Raw genomic sequence first — 25,157 nt, 5'->3', positions numbered from 1 at the left:
GAATTTGATTTCCTATTTCATCACTTTCCATTTTACTTAAAGGTATAATAGAACTATCTTTTAATAGACAGCACTCAGTAGATTTCTTAGAATTTGCATGCATGATATATTTCATTTACAGTAAACACGTTAACAACTAGTTTTTTTCTTCAGTCCTCACCAGAGGACATGCTTATTGATTTTGGGGAGAGAGGAAGGGAGGGACAGAGAGAGGGAGAGAAACATCAATGTGAGAGAGAAACAGCAATTGGTTGCCTCTCATATGCACCCCACCTGGGGACCAAACCTGCAACCTAGGTATGTACCCTGACCAGAAACCCACGACTTTCCAGTTTATGGGATGGGTTTATGGGGTGATGTTCCAATCAACTGAGCCACACCAGCCAGGGCAACAACTAGTATACTTTAAATAGCTTATTCATTTATATGGTAGCCCTGTCAGTAAGTTCTACTATCAATCATTTGGTACACTGAACTCTGTGTTTCCATCAGTAATGAAATAGGCATTTTTATTCAAATGTAACAGGATGTTCAGCTCCCAAGATAATGATTAAGCGAAGATCTTTTTTATTCTACAGACAAAGCACATACCATACTTATAGTTTAGGCTCTCCGGGACAAAAGTCTTAATGGAGGCCAAGATTTCCTTAGACTTTATGGAAATAACCCTTTCAAGTTTCCATTTTTTGGTGGTTCCTCTCTATGGCAATTCTGATCCTTTCTCCTGGGGTCAGAATATTATTGACAGGCCTCCCCCTCCCTTGCTATTCTTTAATAGTACAGTGCACTATGATTTTCCTCACTTCTCTTTCTAATGAATATTTCATCTGTCTGAAGGAATAATCACTGTGTGTTTACCAAATGACAAAATGACTTAAAAAAATGTACTTAACTGAAAATCAGCCTTTCTTAGAATTAACAAACATTCTTCTTTGAGCTCCTTACTCCACTTCTTCAAACTATTGTCAACAGTAAAATGAGCAGTAACTTCAGGTGCTCTCTTATGATTAAAACCAAAAGCTTGATGCAAATTAGTACTCATGGGTAGCACTCACATCATACAGTATATAGATGGAAGCTTAGACGATGGTGTGTACAAAAGAGCGTCTTTCATTTTGTGCTAATTCACAGTCTACAAAATATTCAAGCATCAATCAGGGCACTTTTGAACAAAGCAGTGTGTGAGATTAAATAAAATGAAGAAAGGCATTGACAACTTATATTGTCTATATTAATCTTTCATTGAAGGTTTCCACCATACACTATGAATTATATCCATCCCATTTAAGCAGGTGAGAATTTTGCAAATAAGAGAACATCAGTTACCTATCACACACAGTGATAGTCAATGTCCCTTAAATTTGCAGTCCCCAACCTTTTAAACACCAGAGACCAGTTTCATGGAAGACAATTTTTCCATAGGCTGCGGGGGCGATGATTTTGGGATAATTCAAGTGCATTACATTCAAGCTCACCTCCAGCTGAGTGGCCTGGTTCCTAATAGGCCTGCACCAGTACCAGTCAATGGCCTGGAGGTTGGGGAGCCCTGCCTTAAAGTGTACTTTTTAAAATTAAAGTTTGCAGGCGGTAGTACATGAGTCTGAGGCAAAATAAGTAAGTGATATGTTTTCAGAAAACAGCCATTTAAAATCATACAAGTTGAATAGTTTCAGACATCTAGTAAAAGCAGGACAATATTTGAAGGTCACCAATTCAACATCTATCCTATAGAAAAGACCCGGCTAGACTACTTCAGATTACATTGCCCCTTTGTACTTATTTCGGAATCTTTGTCATTGGGTTTTTATTTTTCTTTACCCTTACCAAAAAAGACTACATAGCGGTTCTCAGTATGCTTTGGAAGTGTGTTAGGCTGAAGAAATAGTAATTTCAAATTTATTAAGGTGAGATGAAGAGCTGGACTTGGCTTCACCCAAAAGACACTTTGCTGCATTCAGCTGTCATGCTAGCAATATCGTGGGGCTGAAATAACTCTCCTAAGGAAGATCGTCTGCGTAGAAAGATTTCCTGGAAACCACAAGAGCCGTTTCTATTAACTCCAATCCCACTTCTTAAACTTCCAATGCTGGACCTTTACTGTTGCCAAACGTAGATGCATTTCAGATTCTGGCTTATCTATAAATACTTAGCAACATCCAAGGCATTGTTTTCAGTTTTGTGATTATTTTATCCCGTGTGTGTGTGTTTCTAGAATAGAGTGATGCTTCCATTTTTATTTAAAAGATTGGACCTAAATGATACAAGAAAATGAATGGAATTTACAAGTTAAGATTCATCATGCATCTTGCACATACATGGAAATGCATGAATGGTTGTTCTATCCCCCAAATAAAAGTATGTAATTAGTCACTAAGATTAGTAGACTCCAAAGGAGAATGATGGCACTATTGAATGTCTTTTCAAGGAGTTTTATGCCAGTGAATGGGTAAAGTTAATCATCTTACCATATTTCTGCCCCCACATTAAGATGATTATACAGTATCATGGGGTTATGAGCTGACAAGTAAGTGAATTGAGAATACCTCTCTCTCTCTCTCTCTCTCTCTCTCGATATACCATATGCCAGAAAAGATCAACTTACCTGTATAAGTGCACCCTTGCAATGAAATCAAGTATATCAGTTTAATTCTCCTTACTTAGTATTCACTTCTGCTCCTCTAAAGTCAAATGATCTGTTTTATTCCTTATCTTAGCATTGCATGTAGGTACTTTATCCTGTTGTAAAATCTTTTCTTTGCCTACTCTCAACCTTAGAGAAGAGCTTGTAGCACTAGGGGGAAATCCGACCATTAATAAAATAGGCCATGCACAACACACAACACACACAAAAAGAAGGAGGGGGGAGGGGAGATCGGAAAGAAGAAGAAAGAGGAGGAGAAGGTGAAGGAAGAAGAAGGGGTGGGAGGAGGTGAAGGAAGAAGGAGGAGGAGGAAAAGAAAGAAGGAGAACATGGGAGGGGAGGGAGGGAGGGGAGGGGAGGGGAGGGGAGAAAAAAAGACAATCTACGTGATACTCTCTTACTCTCCCCTACTTAACAGCATGGATAGTCTGCCCTACTTTGATTTTTCTTTTTGGTGAAGCAGTAAAAGTTAGGTCACAGGGATGTTCAAAGGGAATTTAAAGATAAACATGTTTTGGATTCGCTAATCTGCACTATAAAAAAGTATGATTGTCAGCTATGAGCAAATTTAAGACAGAAATCCTTATAGGACTGACTGCAAATATACAGGAAGTCACCAGATGAAAGCTCAGTCTAGCTACATCTGGACCCGTATCTTGACTATTCCAGTTTTACATAAAGAGAAGATGATGACCAAACTGAAATATAGTGATAAACTTTTCTTTCATTAAGAACAAACAACCCTGGCTGGATAGCTTAGTTGGTTACAGTGTCATTATGATATGCCAAGGTTGCGGGTTCAATCCCAGGTCAGGGAACAAATAAGAATCAACCAAGGAGTTCCCACCAAGATAGAGGCGTAGGTAGAAACCCTTCGCTTTCTCACGCAACCAAAAGGAGGATAACAACCAATCTAAAAAGTAATAAACAACCAGAAGTGCCAGAAAATCAAACTGTATAGAACTACAACAACCAAGGAATTAAAGAAAAAATCAATCAGAACAACCAGACCAGTAAGGCTGCAGACTGTCCTGGCCAGCCAGCAGAGAAAAACTACGGTGAGTCTGCGGACCTTCCAGGTGGGCCTGTGGGCAACATGGCAACAGGCTGTGTAGAAGGGGCTGACTTAAGGGGAAACTGAGACTCAGAGTTGATAAGGCGGTTGCTATGATGGGAGAAACTCCCAGTCTCACACACCAGTCTACCGGAAAGTACACTAGGGACAAGCAGGCAAGCTCCATTTTTCCCTCTTTGGCCCCTCCCCCACAGGCAGTGCAGCAAGCAGGGTTGCCCTTCAAGAGTGAATGCCTAAGGCCCCACCCCCTTACAATTTATTGGTTGTGCCAAGACAAAGAAATATGGCTCAAATGAAATAACAGTATAACATCAGAAAGAGAACTAAACGGTGAGGATGTAGCCAGCCCATCTGATGGGAGAATTTAAAGCCCTGGTGATCACAATGCTCACAGAACTGACTGAGCTTGGTCAAAAAATGAAAAAAACAAAAAACAAATGAAACATACCCAAAATGAGATAAAGCAAAATACTCAGGAAACCAACAATGACAGGAAGGAAAGCAGGACTCAAAGCAATGATTTGGAACAAAAGGAAAATATAAACATCGAACAGGAACAGAATGAAGAAACAAGAACTCAAAAAAAATGAGGACAGGCTTACAAACCTCTGGGACAACCTGAAACATTCCAATATTGGAATTACAGGGGTGCCAGAAGGAGAAGAACAACTTATTTGAAAAAATAATGAAGGAAAACTTCCCCAATCTGGCAAAGGAAATAGACTTTCAGGAAGCCCAGAGAGTCCCGAAGAAGTTGGACCCAAAGAGGAACACACCAAGGCACATCATCATTGAGTTACCCAAGATTAGAGATAAAGAGAAAATCCTAAAAGAAGGAAGAGGAAAGGAAAGAGTTGCCTACAAAGGAGTGCCCATCAGACTGTCAGCTGATTTCTCAAAAGAAACCTTGCAGGCAAGAAGGGGCTGGAAAGAAGTATTCCAAGTCATGAAAGTCAAAGACCTACATCCAAGATTGCTCTATCCAGCAAAGCTTTCATTTAGAATGGAAGGGCAGATAAAGTGCTTCCCAGATAAGGTCACATTCAAGGAGTTCATCATCACCAAGCCCTCATTATATGAAATGTTAAAGGGACTTATCTAAGAAAAAGAAGATAAAAATATGAACAGTAAAATGACAACAAATTCACAACTATTGACAAATGAACCTAAAAAAAGAGAAAAACAATGAAAATAAAAACTAAGCAAACTACTAGAACAGGAAGAGCATCAGAGAAATGGACATCGCATGGAGGGTTTTCAGTGGGGAGGGGGAGAGAGGGGAGGAGGAATGGAGGGAAGGTACAGGGAAGGGGAAGCATAATTGGTAGGCATAAAATAGACAGGGAGAGATAAAAATGGTGTAGGAAACAGAAGTCAAAGAACTTGTATGTACAACCCATGGACATGAACTAAGAGGAGGAATGCTGGGGAGTTGGGGGGGGGGCAGGTAGAGGAGGGATAAAGGGAGAAAAATTGGGAAAACTGTAACAGTATAATCAGTAAACATACTTAGAAGAAGAATCAACCAATAGGAGGAACAACAAACTAATGTGTCTATAAATAAACTAGCAAAAACTAAAGCCTAAGGCCTTTTTTTACATTGTCTCCTCCAAGTCAGTAGGTATAACATGGAACTCATTATATACCCCACTCCACCTGTACTTCCACTTCCTGAGAGTGAATGGCACCAAGGCAGATGAATGGGGTGACGGTGGGGTTGAGGTAGGAGTGGGAGAAACTGGTCCAAGAGTACAGAGTCAAGATATCCAGAAGAGGGCTTAGGATCTGATCACAAGTCACGTTTAAAGATTTTTTAGCTGGCCTTCCCTTGCTAGGGTCAGGAGAAAGTCTTTTCAACTCAGGTTAAACTTGATCTCAGTAACACTGAATGGTGCCATCATCTTTCCAGTCTCCCAAGCCAGAAATCTTTCCTTCACTCCCAAAATGTAATAAGTACATGCCTATTGGTTTGAGATGATCAGTGTATCTCAAATTTTGTAGTTCTCAAAGTGTAGTCCTTGGACCAATGGCATCAACATCCCCTGGAAACTTGACAGAAATGCAAATTATTGGGCCCCACCAAAGACCAACTGAAACAGAAACTCCAAGGGCAGAATCTAGCAAATGGCAATTTAACAAGCTCTCCAAGTGAGTCTGACACACACTCAAGTTTAATAAACATCATTGAAATCTGTGCCTTTATGCTTATTCCCATTGTAAATGGTCACCTGTCCCTTATCATCTCTCATCTGACCTATGGCAATAGTCCCCTAACTGGTTTCCTGACCTTCAGTCTCACCCCCTCCAATCTATTCTCCATGCTATTACCAGGGTGAATCCTCCGTATCAGCGATTTTCAACCTTTGTCATCTCATGGCACACATACAGTAATTACTAAACTTCTGTGACACACCAAAATATATGGTTTCTGCCTATCTGACAAAAATTGCTATATTTTTATTGATGTATAAAATAATATAATAATTATAATTACCTACCCTCTTTGTTCCAATGTGACTTCTAAAAAATTAGGTGTCTATACTCATATACAAGGATTTCTGATATCCCAAATTAACCAATCAAACACAACCTTATTATGCAACACAGTTATTAAGATCCAGCTCTATTAGCCTTGGCTGGTGTGGCTCAGTGGATTGAGCACCAGTCTGTGAACCAAAGAGTCACCGGTTTGATTCCCAGTCAGGGCACATGCCTGGGTTGCCGGCCAGGCCCTAAGTAGGGTGCACATGAGAGACAACCACACATTGATGTTTCTCTCCCTCCCTTCCCCTCTCTCTAAGAATAATAAATAAAATATTTTTTAAAAAATCTAACTCTATTATATGACCTATATATTTATGGTTCAAGACAGGGCATTCACACCAGACGGCTATTGTGGTGTTGGTTGTTGTCATATTCTTATTTGACAATCTAAGGGAAAAGAGGTCAGTGCCCCTGACTAAATAGTCAGATATTGTATGTTTTAAAAATTCTTGCCCTGGCTGGTGTAGCTCAGTGGATTGAGTGCCGGCCTGCGAACCACATGATTGCGGTTCAATTCCTGGTCAGGGCACATGCCTGGGTTGCAGACCAGTTCCCTGCGGGGGACTCACGAGAGGCAACCATACATTGATCTTTCTCTCCTTCTCTCCTTTCCTTCCCATCTAAAGATAAATAAATAACACCTTAAAAAAATTCTTCAAGCACACTGGTTGAAAATTGCTGCTCTCTATAAAAGATGTAATTAAAATCTTTCCCTAGTTTCTCCATGCCTATAGAAGTGGCTTTTAAACTGGGTTCTTAGGTGAATTTGTTTCAAAGGTTGCCCCCTCAGGCAAGACTCAGGCTCAGCAGGTAATGCACCAAAATTTGAAGTTCAGGAGTAGCTTTAGAAAACCACTGGTCTATAGGAAAAAGGAGATACTCCTTCAGACAAAGAAGTCCCTCTTCATCTGTCCCCAGCTTACCTCTCCAACCTCACGTCTTTTCATGCCTACCTTCCACATCACCATTTAGCTTAAAACAATGATTGAGGTTCCTGTCAGAGACCAGATTATTTGATGTTTCTGTGCCACTGCTTCATTTGCTTAGAATATGTGCACATCCCTACCATTTACTTGTTCATCAGATAGTACTAGGTTGCTATTCCCTACCCCCTACCAGTCCACACTGACAGAATGGCTCTAACATACTTTTCCATAAAGCCTTTCAAGTTGCTGTTTCTCATACTTCTACTAGATGGAATTGATTACCCACCCCAGTTTTGTGCCCTCACAGTGGCAATATTAGTAGTGGAAATGGTAATTAATATTTATTGAGCATGTGTTATATTATATTTCAAGTATTATACAAAGTGCTTTATACCTCATATACATTCCATTATAAACCTCTCAAGTGTATGAGGTATAATTATTACCCCCATTTCGGAGGTGAGGAGACTAACGTTTAGAAAGATTATACTTAATCAACTTGCCCAAGTTGTACAGCCAATGCCTGGCAGAAGTGGATCATCTCACCTACTTAAATCTCAAAGCACATGCACTTAAGTCCTGGCAGGGTAGCTCAGCTGGTGAGAACAACATACCCATACACTACCGTTGTGGGTTCGATCCCCTATCAGGGCACATACAAGAATCAACCAATGAGCCCTGGCTGGTGTGGCTCAGTGGTTGAGTGCTGGCCTTTGAATCAAATGGGTGCTGGTTGGATTCCCAGTGAGGGCGCATGCCTGGGTTGTGGGCCAGGTCCCCAATGGGGGGCATGTGGCAGGCAGCCACACATTGATGTTTCTCTCCCTCTTTCTCCCTCCCTTCCCCTCTCTAAAAACAAATACATAAAATCTCAAAAAAAGAATCAACCAATGAATCCATGATCAAGGACAACAACAAATCAGTGTTAATGTCTCTCTCTCTCCCCCCCCCTCTCTCTTCCTTCCTCCCTCTAAAATCAATACATTTAAAAACATATTTTAAACATATGCACTTAACATCTACAACACAAGATCAGGTTCATTTTACATAAGTCAGGTGAGTAAGGAATAAGTCAATAGGGATTGGCAGACATTATGGAATTGAAAAGGTACAATTCAGCTATAAGTGTTTTAAAAGGGGAGGGAAGGTGAGGGGAAGGAGAGGGGACGGGAGAGGGAGGGGAGGGGGAAGGGGAGGGAAGAGGAGGGGAGGGTGGAATAGAAGAGACTTGTGTTGCAAACAAAACAAATCTGAGGACTGATCCTAAGCAAAAGGTCAGGTGCCTGAGACTCCTGTTTCACACTATACTCAATCCCCAAATTTATGAGTGTCATAAAACCCATGCCAGGGTAGTTTATAGGGATAGTACTACCTCTATCTTTCTTGCAGCTCCAGGTACCACATGAAGGAAAGATAATTTTCCACTTTTCACTTATCCATGAACCTTGCATCCTAGACATCAAGGCAGAGGGATGGGAGACCAGGGGATGGGAGGAAGGGGTACAAGCAGTCCATAAAAGTAAACAAAAAAGGTATATGTTCCCTGAGACCAGGAGCAACAGAGAACTGTCAAGGATTTCAGGGATGTACTTGTAATGGAGGGACTTGATATGGATATCCAGGGAAAAAATGGTCACTAGACAAACATCCCTTCTGCCAAAATCAACAGGTACCATGCCTTACAGCAATTATAACTTCAGACAGAGCCTACTCTCCAAATTTTCTATGCTGAATAAACTTCAGTGTGATGGTTCCCTACTGCTAGCTACTGTAATAAACCACCACAGACTTGGTGGAGTAAAACAACAGATTTATCATACAGTTCTGGAAGCCTGAAGTCTGAAATGGGTCTTTGTTTTTAAGTTTCTTTTTAAAGATTTTATTTATTTATCTTTAGAGAGAGGTGAAGGGAGGGATAAAGAGAGAGAGAGAGAAACATCAATGTGTTGTTGCCTCTTGCACGCCCCCTACTGGGGACCTGGTCTGCAACCCAGGCACATGCCTTGACTGGGAATCCAACCTTTGATTCACAAGCTGGCACTCAATCCACTGAGCCACACCAGCCAGGGCTGAAATGGGTCTTGATGGGCTAAAATCAAGGTGTCAGCAGGACTACACTTCTTTCTAGATGTTCTAGTTCTAGGGAATAATCCTCTCCCTTGACCTTTCCAGCTTCTAGAAGCTACTCTCATTCCTTGACTCATGACCACTGGATTCAAAGCCATCAATGTTGGGCCAAGTTTTCATGCTGTCACCTCTTTGGTCCTCTTTTCTGCCTCCCTCTTCCTCTTCTTTAGGACCCTTGTGGTTATAATGAGTTCACCCAGTTAATCAGGATAATCTCTGTATCTTAAGGTCAGCCAAATAGCAACCTTAATTCTATCTGCAATCTTTTTTTTTAAAGATTTCATTTATATACTTTTAGAGACAGGAGAGGGGAGGGAGAAAGAGAGGGAGAGAAACAGTGACCAGTCGCCTCTCCTACATGCTCCAGTCAGGGTCCATACTCGCAACCCAGGCATGTGCCCTGGCCTTGACCAGGAATGGAACCTGTGACCTTTGGCTTTGTGGAACTGAGACACGCCAATCAGGGCTCCAAGTGAAATCTTAATTTTCCTTTGCTATGTGATGCAACATATTCATAGATTCTAGGGATTAAGAAGACATGGACATCTTTGGCGGGGAGGGAGGAACATTCTGCCCACCACGACCAGTGATTCCTGTGTATTTTCTGAGTGGGAGCTATTTGAGATTATATATCTCATTGCCCTACAGAGGAAGTTTTCATATATGAATCTTTATTAATTAAAAAAATAATATGGCCCTGGCCGGTGTAGCTCAGTGGATTGAGCATGGGCCTGCGAACCAGACGATCGCGGTTCGATTCCCAGTCAGGGCACATGCCTGGGTTGCAGGCCAGTTCCCAGCAGGGGACCCACGAGAGGCAACCATACATTGATAGTTCTCTCCCTCTCTCCTTCCCTTCCTCTCTAAAGATAAATAAATAAAATCTTTAAAAAATAATATGAATGTCATGGGTAAATAAATTCATATGCATTCCATACCCACAACACTTGATTATTTTATTTCTTTGTATATAGATCAGTCCTCACCTCTCTACCATGAGTTTGGGATTAGGAACACTGTCCCTTATTGACTTTTGTTTCCCTACCACCTAGCACTGTGCCTGGCACACTATGGAGACTTACTGATGTTTGTCACAATGATAAAGAAATTAAAAATGCTTCCTCTGGAAAAGAGCAGAAAATTGTATTTGTTAGTTCAGAGCTGTATATACCCTGAAACTGAATCAATTGCTAAAAAGGAAGGGGGGAGCTGAACATATACTGTATTAAAAGCCATTTAAAATAGATATCAAAGGCATTTTTTATTATTTCTAAAATAGATCACTTGTCAGTGGAATAAGGAGCAAAAGAAGGGGAACTGTTCCCCTAAACCATACGAATTCTTACTTATATTCATTTCAAATCAATAAAGGGAGAGTCGCTTTTAAAATATTATGATTCATGAACTTCATTTACCACTGGTTTTCTGAGGGGGTGCTGATCAGAATGGCCATCTTTATACGGTATTAGAATTGTTGACATTTTATTGCATTACCACATCTCATTGTTATGTATTAAATGCTATTATTTATGGCCACAACTTAATCTGATGTGAGACAGAAAAATTATTGAAAGCTTGGCCTCTCAAGAATAGGTGTTTTACAGGGATGAAGGAATGACTAGGGAGAGTCAATGGTCCTTCAGCTGCCCCTCAGATCATTAACTCCAAGTGGTTATTTGCTCCCAGGAACTGTCCTGCGCCCAGGTTGTTATTGCTGTTATATGTAGATGAAGGAGAATATATTTTAAACTCTTTAATATGAACTTGATGCTCATGAAGGTTGCCAGATTGAAAGCACTGGAGTCTGAAGTCATCGGGTTATGCACTTGGCTGGTTCGAAGTTACAGAGAGATGCTTGACCTTGAATGACCACCTTGCAAGAGGCAGAAAACATCGTTTTGCTGAACTTCAAAAGACTGACAGAGGGGCAAAATAGAAGCACCCCAAAGTTAAGCATTTTTATCAAGGAGGAAGATGAGACTACTAACTAAACTCCTACTCGAATCTATTTAATATAATGCCAATACTGGTGTGCACGGACAATGGAGGTGGTGGTAGTGGCATTAAGACCCACAAGTACTTTAAGAAAAAAATAAACAAACACCCTATTGCCATAGAACTAAGCTACTTAAACAAGCAGCAATCTTTTTAACAACAGGTGTATTGCAACTTAATAGCCAATCTGTATTCCAAGTTGCATACTTGAGAAGAATCCTTAATTTTCTAAAAATTATAGAGTGTTGGAGTAGGAAAAGAGTTGGAGCTATCCATCCCAAAGTTTTTATAATAGACTAAGTAAACAAGGCTCAGAGTGGAGAAGTTACCTGAGGAGGAACACATCCTTAGTATAAGACTGTGAGTAGAGCCCAGGTTTACTGATTGGCAGTCAAGGGCTTTCCTACTATACAGTATTCTCCAAGGGAGTAAACACAGCTGCTCTCTGAACCTTTTAAACATTTAGAGCCACGTATTTTCATAAGTGTGCATTCTTTTGGCCTCTTAGGCATTTATCCTCCACTCTGATCTATTCATTCACATTGTTAATAAGACGATCATTTTTCACACATTTTACCTTCTTAGTCTGAAAAAACACCTTTCAAGTTAATTATTACATAACTGTCAGACTCACAATTACCAAATTAAGAAAATCATTTTCACAAATGATACAATAAGCAAAAATCTCAACTTCCTCAGTAAGTTTCTTTTTTAATCTGTCATTTTATTTTCTGATCTTAATTTTTTCCTATAGTGATCTGAACTTTTTGGAAATAGTATTCCCTTAAAGACATTACCCCAGAAGAATTGCAAAGTTAAAACTGACAAATCAATTTAAATTCCTATTACTGGCTAATCTCAATTAACTGGAACTCAATTATGTTTTTTAAGAAATCCTTAATGTATTTTTACTTGGACTGTATTTTTTGAAGGGCAATGCAAATTCTGAGATTTTAAGGATTGCATTTTTAATGTAATTTCATTGTTTTAACATACTTAGAGAAATTATCAAGTAATTCTAAAGACTTACCAAAAATTCAGACCATCCTTTTGACTTCTTTGTAAGTTGGAATGAGAATCTCGTTTGAATAATGGTGTGTGTAGCACTGCCATATATATAATGCTTTCTGTTCCGTATTTACCAAGAAATTCTAAGAATGAAGACCAATGAGGGGAGTCCTTTAAGTGACTTAGGATTTCAATCACAGGTGACCCTTGAACAATGAGTGTTTGAACCACATGGGTCCACTCACCCGTGATTTTTTTTTCAATAAATCCAGTCAGCCCTTCCTATCCCTGGTTTTGGTTTTACATCTGCAAATTCAACCAACCACAGATAGGAAAACTATTTTCACATTCTGAACAGCAGTTTCTCAAGCATGGAGTCCAAGATGTTGGGATAAAACAGTTTTTCCTCCAGATCAGCTGAAAGTGCAGATGAAGGCAGGCTGTAGTTAAGTTAGAGGGAAAGAAAACATACATGCCTACTCTTTTAAGGTCAATTTATGGTTTACTAAAATGTCAGTTACTTATGTATAATCTTAATACATTTATTACACAGTGCAAAGCACCATCCAAAATTCGAGTTGTAAAAATTCCATAATGGAAACAAAACAGCAGGAAAAAATATTCTAATTATCCCACTTTTTGCCTTGTGGACCACACAGCTTTGGCCAGTAGTGTCCCAGAGGCAACACAAATTGTTAAAATGAGAGAGTTTTTCCACAATCAACCTCAATTAGTTTTGGTTCATGTTCAGTGAGATGTAAACTTGAAGGAAAAAGAAAGAGTATAGTTAATAAAATATGGTCACTACCACAGGGCTCTGACTTCAATCCTATATATTGTAAGATTGGTATATCAAGATTTACATGTGGATCTTTGTTTGCAGGGGAGGGTCTGCGGCCCTAACCCCCTGTTTTGTTCAAGAGTCAACTCTAATCTGAAATCTCCCCTCATCTTGCCACAGTTTCTCACATATTCCATCTAACAGAGGGCTGAATATAGAAGCAATCACTTTCTCACTATTCCAGGTTAATTTTACCTACACTGGTACACTGAGCAAAAGAAAAGGCACTCAGTAGCTGCTTAATAAATATTTACTGAGCATATGGATCAATACATGAATGCAATGCCATGACAATACAGATAATGTATCTTCAGACTTTTCTTAAAAATGTAAGCATTCATTTCAGGAGGCAAATATTTTTTGTCAATAAAATTATCTGAATGGAAATAATTTTGCACCTGATCAGGAGAAATGCCATGTTTATTTATTTATTTTTTTAATTTAATTCTTATTCAAGTACAGTTTTCTGTTTTATATTCCCTGCCATGTTTATTTTTCAGTCAATGAGAACTACTAACTTTGGTTTCACCAAAATATTCATTGACTACTGCTGTTCCCTTGTATCTTGCAGATATTCTTATTAGTCAAGGAGTAGCTGTATGTGGAAAAGGTCACAGAATTATTCAAATATGTAGCACAACCTCCACATTTGGTTTTGCAAAGACTAACAATAACAGTTATGGAGTACAGACACAGGTTTGCGTATATAATGGTCAAAAAGGTTTTTTAAACTTTAAATCAATGCAATTTCATTGACATGGCACTCAATAAATATAACAAAATATATCACTGGAACATTCCATTTTTTTCACATGATATAGGTATGTGTTCAATTCCCAAAGTAAATTTCTGTGTAGAATGCACATACCTTGATAGATCCAGAAGTTGTGGGAATCAAAAGGGAGACAGATGAATAAAGTTTGTCCTTGTAATTCCTGTAAACAAATTAGGAAAAATTATCCTTCAAATATATGTACAAGCAGGTCTAAAACAGTCCTTATATAAGAGAAAGGAAGAGACACATGTGGGGTGGGAGTAGGGGTGGGGGTTGACTTCATTTTATCATTTACAAGGAATAAAAGCAGTCAGTTTCTTAAACGGCCTCCTTGAAACTGCAAACCATTATATTAACTATGTTGCTAATAGAGAATCTCTTAACTATAGATGAGCATACCGGGAGGCCTGTGGAATGCTTACCCACAAAGACTCTCTCAAATGAACACCATTCAATTTTCACTCATTATGTCACTCATTTTGAAATGAAATGGCCATAGTTTCAGGAAGTTTTCACCAGTGTAAACAATTTATATAACTGTAGTTCCTTCACTAAGGTAGTCCCTTACACATTTCATTTAATCCTCCAAACAACCCTGTTATAAGATTGGGAGGCTGAGGCCTAGAGAAGTTAAATGGCTTACACAAACACATATGTGGTTACTGGTAAAGCCAGGACTAAAATCCATAACCCCTCACTTTAGTTCAGTTGTATTTCTAATGTCTCACGTGCTTCTTTCATTTAACAGTTAGAAATTAACTATATGTCTCCATATGCCACCCTTGGGCAATAAGGCAGGAACTGGGCCCTGTAATGATCCCCTCTAATCACTCAGCTTGAGAGATACACTTCTCTGACTTGTATTGTGCCATATATTTTTTAAATTTGTGTGTATGTATATCTGTGTGTGGTATATGTATATGGATTAGATATATATTTTGACATAAAATATTGATATATTGATAAATGAAAAAGTAATCACAGTGTAAGGCTTGCTTAGAAAAAGGTATGCATGTATGTAAAATATATTATTTGTATTTTCTAGTTTTTCTACAATGAGCAGGTATTACCCTTATATTTAAAAAGCTGTATGTTTTAAATTCTTCAAAAACCCATTTTAGAAAAGGCAGTACGGTAAAGTAAAGCAAAAGGAAAAGGAAAACTTTAACATTCCAATATTTTATGATTGGCACTTAATTAACCTTATGGCCCCAATTTATCAATCAAGTAATCCCAAAACATTTTTTTTTTACTTTTGAGACGAAATCTCAGTAGTAAAGGCAGTAATTTAAAATTTCTCCACTGTAAAAGACAAGGTAATATCTAAATACGATTTTTTAAAAAATGTGGGTCAATAACATCATTGCCACCCTTGATAAAGATCACCAAGGTGACCTCGTAATGATGATAGAGTATTATATTATTATTAATGATCTCCAATCCAATACACTATATATAAATCATTCATAATAGACTGAAGTAGTGCCCTTGATTAGTTGCAATCTAATTGCCGATGTACATTTTCATCACTGTTAATGTTTCTCACAAAAGCCATAGTTCTGCTCAAACGTTATGTGCTTCCATAATAGCGCTAAGTTAGAATCTTTCAAGGGAAAACATTTCAGAAAGTACTTAGGTCTAGACTACAAAAAGTATTTCTGGCTCTCCCGCCCCACAGACCAGAGTAAGTCTGTAAGAACTGGCTTCATACCCATCAAGATAATTCTGCAAGGAGGTTAGCAAAAACATTTAAAAAAAACAAACTGCCCTATATGTAGCATTTTGCCTTGGTGAGATATACATAAAAATGGGGAAGAGGACTTTAAAATGATATAGCTCTTCTCTGTTCACTTCTCAACTACCCTCAGACTAAAGCCATTAGGAGTATATCTCCCACTTATGATTAGAGAAAGCCAGTTCATCACACATTGATCTATATATGATCCCCCAGGTTACCTGCCACTACTTACCAGTTCCAAACATGTACCACTTCCCTCACCCTTTACCTCTATTGGACTCAAGAATTCATTGTCAAAAAAGAAACTGTTGACTGTCTTAATACTACATGTGGACTAGCTACCCTTTAAGAAAAACAAAAGTTAGAATGTCTGACAGAGTCATCATCAAATGCAACCAAATAATGCATACTAGAGGCAATAGTAGCAGAAGCCACAAATGTTTGAAATGTATCTCACAGAACTGACTATTGGTTTTTGGAGATAGGCTAAGGCCTACAAGCAGAGTCCTAAATCCAAATCTGAACAGCACATTAAGGGATCATTTAACCTGGACTTTCATTAGTGTTACTGCCTCTTGTTTGGTCCTACATAGAGAATAATATTCTACATCCTCCAGTTCTCAGCTTCCTCAAATGAAATTAGCATCTGAGCTTGGCTATGGAGATGAAATGCGTAAATTGAAGGTGAGCAGAAGAAAGGTCTAAAAGTCCAGTCCAAAAATACATACATATATGTGAATATGTATATACATGTATATGGATAAATATCTTTCTCAGATGGATTTTAAAAGTATAATTTCTATTTGTATACAAAATGAGATGCTGTTAAATGTGTTTAAATTACTCAATTATATACTAATTATAACACCTATATTAACACTATTTTTATTTTCAAGGGACTTTGGGCTCCATATAAGTCACACTTTGTTTTACTAATGAGTATATCTTTAGATTTTGCTACACATGCTTTCAAATCTCTGATGCTACTCTTCAAATGGGACATTTACTCAAAGACCTTGTAGAAAATAATTGCATTAATAACAGAGACAGTTTCCCCATTACAATGATCAGTGCTCTCAGACAATAAGTGCTACAACACTCGATATTGTCACTTTCTTCCTTAGGGCCACAAGAACTTCTAGGTTCACATTATTGGCTGCAGCTTCTTTTCTGTCTGGCAATATGGGCATTTCTAATGATGAGACCTGCCAAAACTTGTCAATGCTATTTTTCTTCTTTTCCATTAGAGGTTACTGTGGCTGAATAGCCAAGTAATCTATAGTCTAACTTCACTTAATTGTTTTTACTACATGACATGAAGGAATATAGTGAGTAATCATTTCTGTTTTACATGATGCAAATTGCTAGTGCTTTCCATGTGAAGAAGCCCTAACTTACCTAATCTCCCTTGAACATCCTGTTTAAATCCTGCCAGGATAAACTCAGCCTTCCTAGGTTCTCCAGTGAGTGAAGACTAGATTGAGTCCAGGGGATCTCAATTACTTTCCCTGTCTGTAGACTTACTTCTTCAGCCAGAAAACCAGTTGGCTCCAGGTACAACTGTTAAATTCCTTTCCTTCCAGCTCCATCATTCAAGGACAATAGGTTTCTCCTTCTTGTTATTTATTACGTAATCCACACCTCTAAGGTGGTAATATTTTTGTGTTTTTTTGTTTTCTCCTTGTTTGTTTTGCAAATGTATTTTTTCCATAATGAAAGCTATACAGACTTATTGAAAATCTGGAAAACACGGAAGGTATAAAGGGAAAAAAATCACCTATTACCCACTGAGATAATTATTTTAGCACTTCTGTGCAGCTTTTTTCAGTCTTTTTTCTTTCTTACATATTGGGAATATATAATTTTGTATTCTGCCTTATCACTTGATAGTATAACATAAACATTTTCCTTTTATCATGCAATGTTTGTAAACATCCTCTTTAATGGCCATAAAATATTACATTGTCTAGATGTACCATAAATTACTTAACAATTCCCTGGTTGGACATTCAGTTTCTTTCATTTTTTTCTTCCATTACAAATAATGCTTGATGAAAATCTTTGCAAATAAAGCTATTTCTGCACTTCACATTATTTCTTTAAAACAAAATCCCAGAAGTAGAATTACTGGGTCAAATGGTAGGAGCATTTTTAAGGCTTTTGCTGCAAACTGCCAAATCTATACCAACTGACACTTCATTATGCCCTTACTATTCATTTATTCAACCAACACTTATTAAACACCTACTATGTACATGCCCGGCACTGCGCTCGGTGATATATATGGCTGCAGTAATAAACAAAACAAACACAAATACCATGCTCCCGTGGAGCTAATATGCTAGTAGATTTGATAAATTTGATACCAAGTAGTGATAAATAATATGAGGAAAAGTAAAAGTGGATAAAGGCACATAAAATGTAGGATCATGACAGGACTCCTTACATAGGATGGTCAGGGAAAACCTCTCTGATGAGGGAATATTTGATCCAAGATCTGAATCAAGCAAAATAGTAAGCCTATAGAAATCTTGGAGAAAATTCATTTCAGGGACAGGAAATAGCAAGTGAAAAGGCCCTGACAGAAAACAATGCATAGCATGTTTAAAAAACAAAATGGAAAGCAGGGTGGCTAGAATGCTTATAAGGAAGGTTTCACCGGGAGTACAATAAAACATAAGGCCCAATAAATAGTCAGGGAGCAAATCATGTAGGACCGTGTAACTCATGATAGACATTTTTTTCTGAATTTTAAGATTTTATTTATTTTAGTTATTTTTAGAAAGAGAGAAAGGGAGGAAGGGAAACATCAATGTATAGTCGCCTCTTCAGCTCCCCCTACTGGGGACCTGGCCTACATCTTAAAAATGTATTTTATTTATTTATTTTTAGAGAGAGGGGAAGGGAGGGAGAAATATCAGTGTGTGAGAGATATACCTTGATCGGTTGCCTCTCGCACGTTCCCAGCTGGGGACCTGGCCCACAACCCAGGCATGTGCTGTGACTGGGAATCGAACTGGCAACCCTTTGGTTCACAGACTGGTGCTCAATCCACTGAGCCACATCAGCCAGTTCTAAATTATTTTAAATTTTATTTTAAGTGTGATAAGAAGCCAGCCATTGGAGGGCAGAGTGGGAAGATCACAAGGTCTTGTTTATATTTTAAATATAAAATATATTTAATAAATATAATATGAAGTATATTTTATTTATATTTATAAATATATTTATAAATATAATAAATATATTAAATAAATCCGTTAAAAGGATCATCCTGGTTGTTGTGTAGAAAACTGTATGGGAGCAAGAAGGTATATACGGGTAGCAATAAGAAACTATTTCAGCAGTCTAGGTGAGAGATGATGGTGATTTATTTGGTGTAAGGTATTAACGATGAGAGAGGAGAAAATGATTCAGATAGAGAATATGGTTTGAAGGTAAAGTTGGCATTTGTTAATTGATTGGATGAAAAAAATCAAGAAAGTCTCTAAGGTTTGAGGCTTGAGCAATTACACTGAGTATGATCTTACAAAACAAAACAAAAAATCCTTGTATTTATTGGTTCCCATTTGCATTTGTTTTCATCATTGAAAATTAAGTTTTTTTCACCCTGGCTGGTGTAGCTCAATGGATTGAGCATGGGGCCTGGGAACCAAAGTGTCATTGGTTTGATTCCCAGCCAGGGTGCATGCCTGGGTTGCAGGCCAGGTCCCCAGCAGGGGATGCATGAGAGGCAACCACACATTGAAATTTCTCTCCCTCTCTTTCTCCTTCCCTTCCCCTCTCTGTAAATAAATAAGTAAAATATTTTTTAAAAAAGAAAATTGAGGTTTCTTCCACATTTACTGGCCATTTTTATTTCTTCTTATGTGGCATTTACAATACTTTTTCCTTCTTGGCTTCTATTTCATCATTTTCTGGTTTTCCTTCTACCTCTCCCATGTTATTCTGACTTGCTCTCTTTTGAAGGCTCAGTCTTATTTCACCAACCTCTTAAGTTCAGCATTTCTCAAGATTTCAACTTTGCTTCTCCTTACTCTGTATATACTCCCTAGGTGAACTCGTCTTCCTATTGCTATGATTTCAACTACTACATTGGCTACTGGCACACAAATCTCTGCCTCCAGACCTGATCTGCAGATGTGCAATCTCTGTCTGTCACAGATCCTCTCCATTTGGATGTCTTGATGGTATCTCACATTAAATAAATCCAAAGCCGACCTCATTATCCACACCCAAACAGATATTTTTCTTCTGTATTCCTTATATTGCTTAATGGAATTACCTAATTTCCCAAACCAAAGCCTCAATCACTCCTCCTTGTCCCTCACTCTCTAAATGTAATCAATCTTCAAGCCCCATTGATGTTAACTTATGATTGAATCTCAAGTATTTCTCCTCCGTTCCATCTTTACTGTCACCGCCTTGGTTCATGCCCTCAAGACCGCTTACAACGGCAACACAGTCTCTCAGTGTCTCGCTGCTACTACACTTAATCCACTTCAATCCACTCTTCATACAGATGTCACCTTTCTAAAACCGGAAGTCAGTGACCCGCCCTCCCCTCCCCACTTTGTAGCACCTCATCTAATTCAGCACACTGTTACAAAGCAGTACATTGCATGATTTTGAATAAACATTAGAAAAACCACCATTCCCTCAGTCTAACTCTCCATGCAGACAAAACCAAACAGATTCATTCATTTAACAAATATGTTCTAAGTACCTCCTCTATGTCAGGCACTCAGAAGTAAATAAAATAAGGCATTATCCCTGAGCTCTGTTTGCCAGACTTGCATAGGAAATAAAATGACACTTTATTATCCTGGGTGGGTATTTTCCATTGCTCACTTAGCCTTGTGCTCTTTCATAGTCCTTCTGCCATGCGGAATGCAGTTCTCCATATTCTCTAATGAAAAAAAAATCCCTAGCTGTTCTTTAAAAGCCATTTCAAGTGACATATCCTTTATAAAATCATACGTACCTTTGGCAGAGTATTCTAATTATTCCTCTTCTAGAGCATCTGTTACACAATAAGAATAAGTTTATATGTCTGCCTCCTCCACTAAATTTTTTAAGTGTCTTTGTATCACTGGGTAAGCAGAAGCATTTAAAAAGTTTTGGCAAATGAATGAATGAATGAAGAAATGAATGAACAGATGAAGATTTTTCTTCATAAAGTTTTTTTTATGATGCATAACCAAAAACCATGCAATACTAAAGTCTTTAGGGGGGGAATGTCCAGTCCATGAGACCTGCAGTCCTTGTGGAAAACACTTGAGACTTGAAGACCCAATGCTCCAGAGCTCCATGTAAATGTTGATTCTTCTGCATTTTCAACAGCAAAGCAGCGTGAAGGATTTTGCTAGAGGTGTGGGGCATTGTTATCTCACTACATCTATTGCTGTTTTACACTGTCTTAAACATGTTTTATTCCATGTTTTATAGAAATCTATTGTTAAAATTTGCTGCATTCCATATTAAATTACCCTTAAGATACTGCCCTTGTACTGAATTCTAATTGTTTATGTTTAAATTACCTTACTTTCACAAGTTGTCCAATGTTTCATCAAGGCAATATCTCAAACAGGGAAAAAGGACAAAACAATGAAAAAATGTTAGCACCCTTGTGTTAACACTACATGGATTCACAACCAAACATAAATGGTATTACCCCAAGTGTCGACACTTTATTAGACTAAACATGAAAGATAAATCACAAATGTACTAACAATGTATGGATATGTGCACAGAGTAAACCTGCAATAAACAGTACCAACCCAGGAAATAGGTGTTATTTTAGCTCCTACCCAAGATAACTGAAAGAAGGCATGAGCCAAAAACAATATAAAGAATAACATTTCATATTATACTTATAATGATCTAGGATATGCATAAAGAATTGGTCAGATTTAGAAAAAGAACAAAAAGATTAATCAATCTCAATACTTCAGTGAATTGGCCAAGGGTTTTCTTTCTCATAAACCTATATATGCTACTACCCCAACTCTTGGAAATAGCTGAAGGAAAGAAAGGAAAAAAAGGAGGATGGGTGGAAGGACTGGAAGGAAAGGGGGAAAGAGGGGAGTGAGGAAGGAAGACATGAGAGTGATTTTATTGGTATTTCAAGGTACAAGAGTCTTCTCAAGGCTAAGCAATAGGCATCAATTAGTCAGTCAATTGCATGGCCTTTTCCCTTCGTGGTCACTAGATCTCATTTGTGAAATTAATACTAACTTTCCAAAAGGAGCTTATTTGACCTGCATAGCTATTCTGTCAATGCTTCCTTAAATTGCTTAAACACACAGCGAGTCACAATCACAAAAACATATTCTTTTCAGGCACAGAGTAAGCAAATTGGTGATGTACTTGTATGTATCTGTAAATTATGCTTGCGAATAGATGTACAAAACGTACATTTACTTTTCAATAAATATTCCTTTAGGAAAAAAATTCCATCCCCACACACATGAACACAAACATATTCTTGGGCTAGTTAATAGAGCAGGAGATCATACATCAATATCGCTCAAATGCTTGCAATTAAAGAGAGCAGCTTTAAAAAGCGAAAATCATCAACGCTAAAAGGGGGGTAATGCGCAGAGTACAAATTCAAAATGTTGATCAGAAACATTTTGTTGATGGGAACTAAGTTAGCTAGGAACATTTCAGGTATAGAAGGCTTTGAGTCACTGTGTGGTTGTGGTATATTTATACACCTCTATATTTAAACACAGGTGGTAATTAGCAAGATTGAGACACCTTTAATAACGTATCATCATGGGTGCAAAGGATGTGTAGCATAAGATGAGTTCATTATCAATAACTTTCCTGAATTAATCATCTCTTAGGACATTTAATTTTAAATGTACTTGAACAAACCTGGATTGAGATAGGCCATCTGCATATCTTTTTCTAATTTTTCTGAACACCTGAAGAGTTTTCTTCAAATGTCTACATACAGCTGGGACACAGGGGTTGCAATATCTAATAAACCAGTTGTCCATCTAATCTGGCACTTTCTCTTTGACAGGTGTCTAAACCAGATAGAGGCATCAGAAATAATATAAACACTTAAAATTCAACAATTATGCAAAACCATACAACTGGGAAATTTTCTCCTTGACCTTAACTAATGATCAAATTTTCCCTGAAGTATGCAACCTGATAGCAGTGTACTTCTTTTTTGGCTGCGTTTAAATCCTTCATTTATACGGACAGCTAAAAACACTAAACTGTGATTCTAAACATTAAAATGAAAATGATTCCCTTTGATATAACCATATAGGAATTCTACTGAAAGTTACACGCAAATACACACACATATCTGCATCAGCATTCTAAATAATTACAACACTTCTCAGCTAATTAGGAAAACAATTCAAAAGTAAATATATAGTAATTTCCAAACGGAAACGGAGAACATCCAGAACATCACTTGGATAAACAATCAAAATTCACTGGTCAGGTATTTGGAACTATCCAGATGATCAATGGATTTTATTTCACTGTATATCCAAATGCCAGGCACCTGCTCAAAGGTTTGAGGAAATCGACACGACACAGAAGATAAGGCACGATAGATACTAGGAAATCTACATGTTCAACAATGACTATTGATTGAATTTTTCATATTTTACTCAGATATCCTGATATCACACAGATACAGCTCAAGAAGTAAAAATAAACTAAATAATTAACAAAACATATGCAATCCAATACCCCAAACCTGGATACTGATACCATCAATATTCCCTAAAATGTAAAAATGAAAATATAATTTTTCCTAAACTTTTAAATCAGTACTTCATTCTATCTTTAATAATTCTGTCTGGGGTATTTATATTTTGAAATTCTAGTCAATTTCAAACAGAAAAATACCTGGTGATATACAGTGTAGATATATAGATTTAGATCTCTATTCCGTTTTCATTACTAAAATCCCTTTTGGGAATCACGCTTTCTTAGACATAATATAGAAATTTGTTCACAGCTATAAATTTACAGAAAAAAATATTAGTTTCTCAGAGCCAAGTTGATAATATTGCAAAGGGTTTAACATGGATTGCAACTGAGCTCATATTAGAGTTCGTGATTCCAAATTTTTATTTTGTAAGTTTTAATCAGCCAGAAAAATGTTAGAGCAGAATATGAGAAACATTAAAAGGCAATTTCCTCCTTATCGACTATTTATCAACTCAACTCTTCAGTCAATTAAAATTAAAACAATCAGTATGTTTTATGGTGGCAGGTAAAATGAGTGTCTTATGGATTTCAAAGAAATGTATTCAAATCCATTTGGTCTCTGCAATAAAAAGAAGTGGGACATATATAGTTGAACAAAATTGTTTTCATATTTGAAAAGGAAAAATAACCAATCCTACCAGAAAATTCAAACATCATTTATACTTTATTGTGATCACTAACTAGGCTTATTCAAAATCATAATTTGAAAGAACATATTTTTCCAAAGAAATAGCTATTATGAAACTATTTTACAGCTGCAAACATCCTCATAGAACAAAAATACTCTATAGCGTATATGAACACTAATAGGAATGCACAAATCAAACCTCTATTTCTGTGGTTATTTTCAAAGAACTGCTTGAGTAGGGACAAAGAGGGTTGCAGTAAGATTCTCAGGAAAATGACAAAGATGGCACTGATTTTTGTTCTGCTTAATCATTTGTTGCTCGAAAATTCAATCCCCCAGCCTTTTACAGTTACTTTCAGGGACCAACAGACTGGCATGAAATTAAATTAACAAGTAGGTTCCCATCCTGAATTAGTGACTCCCAGCTGTCTGTCCCATCTAGTTTCCATGGCAGTAAAAGAATCGTAGAAAATGAGGTGCAGGAAATTGTAAAAAGCCAACATATCAAACTCTTCAAGTTAATTTCTTTAAACTGATGAATCAGTACCGGGGGTGGAGGGAGGAGGCAGAATTGAAGTTAAAGTTTCTAATTTCCTGGCTTGTTGAAAAGGCCAGCGTGTTTTTGTTTTTGTACTTGTTGAGGGTTGAAAGTAACATCCTTTGTACATATCATACAAGGCTGAAGATTCAGGATGGCATTTGGTTCATTAGTTCATTTCACAACAACCCAAGAGTGTTTAAAGTACTCTGCACTTTAAACACTGTGTGTATCAAAGTGTTTCATTTTATTCTTTATTTTTGACAGAGATATTCAAATTTGTCAGCATATTAGATGACTCCAAATCATACAGAAATTAAGTAAAAAAATTCTCTCAGCCACTGTTTGTTTGCGTTAACCCAAACAGCTGGGTGGTTGACAAAACTTTTCACTCACATATTTGGGTGTCACCTAGATACAACCATAGAGACTTGTCGTAAGTACCCAGAAAAAAGCATATTAATCTTGGCATATACTTACTATAAACAAAGACATGAAGCCTCCAAGTATAAGCTTCACAGACAGTGAACTACTGATACAAAGAGAGATTATTTAACACATTTTCCTGTGTTCAC

At 37.6% G+C, this 25,157-nt stretch overlaps 1 long non-coding RNA gene across 2 annotated transcripts in view; it reads right to left on the bottom strand.

Moving 5' to 3' along the window:
- Nucleotides 1-25,157, bottom strand: part of LOC118983070 (uncharacterized) — a 56,755-nt gene that overhangs the window by 26,837 nt on the left and 4,761 nt on the right. Inside the window, exons 2-3 of one of the 2 annotated variants that reach the window (XR_005065640.1) lie at nt 14,026-14,092; nt 10,968-11,186 (exon numbers count right to left, since the gene is read on the bottom strand). This is a non-coding gene — a long non-coding RNA (uncharacterized LOC118983070). Of the gene's footprint in view, nt 1-10,967; nt 11,187-14,025; nt 14,093-25,157 lie in introns of those variants that run through there. The other variant, XR_005065639.1, reaches the window with a different exon arrangement.

The sequence above is a fragment of the Sturnira hondurensis genome, unplaced genomic scaffold, assembly GCF_014824575.4.
Source record: "Sturnira hondurensis isolate 20B ecotype Veracruz unplaced genomic scaffold, ASM1482457v3 Scaffold0002633, whole genome shotgun sequence".
Lineage (NCBI taxonomy): Eukaryota > Metazoa > Chordata > Mammalia > Chiroptera > Phyllostomidae > Sturnira > Sturnira hondurensis.
The sequence above is the reverse complement of the archived record's forward strand: the minus strand, read 5'-3'. Positions and strand labels throughout refer to the sequence as shown.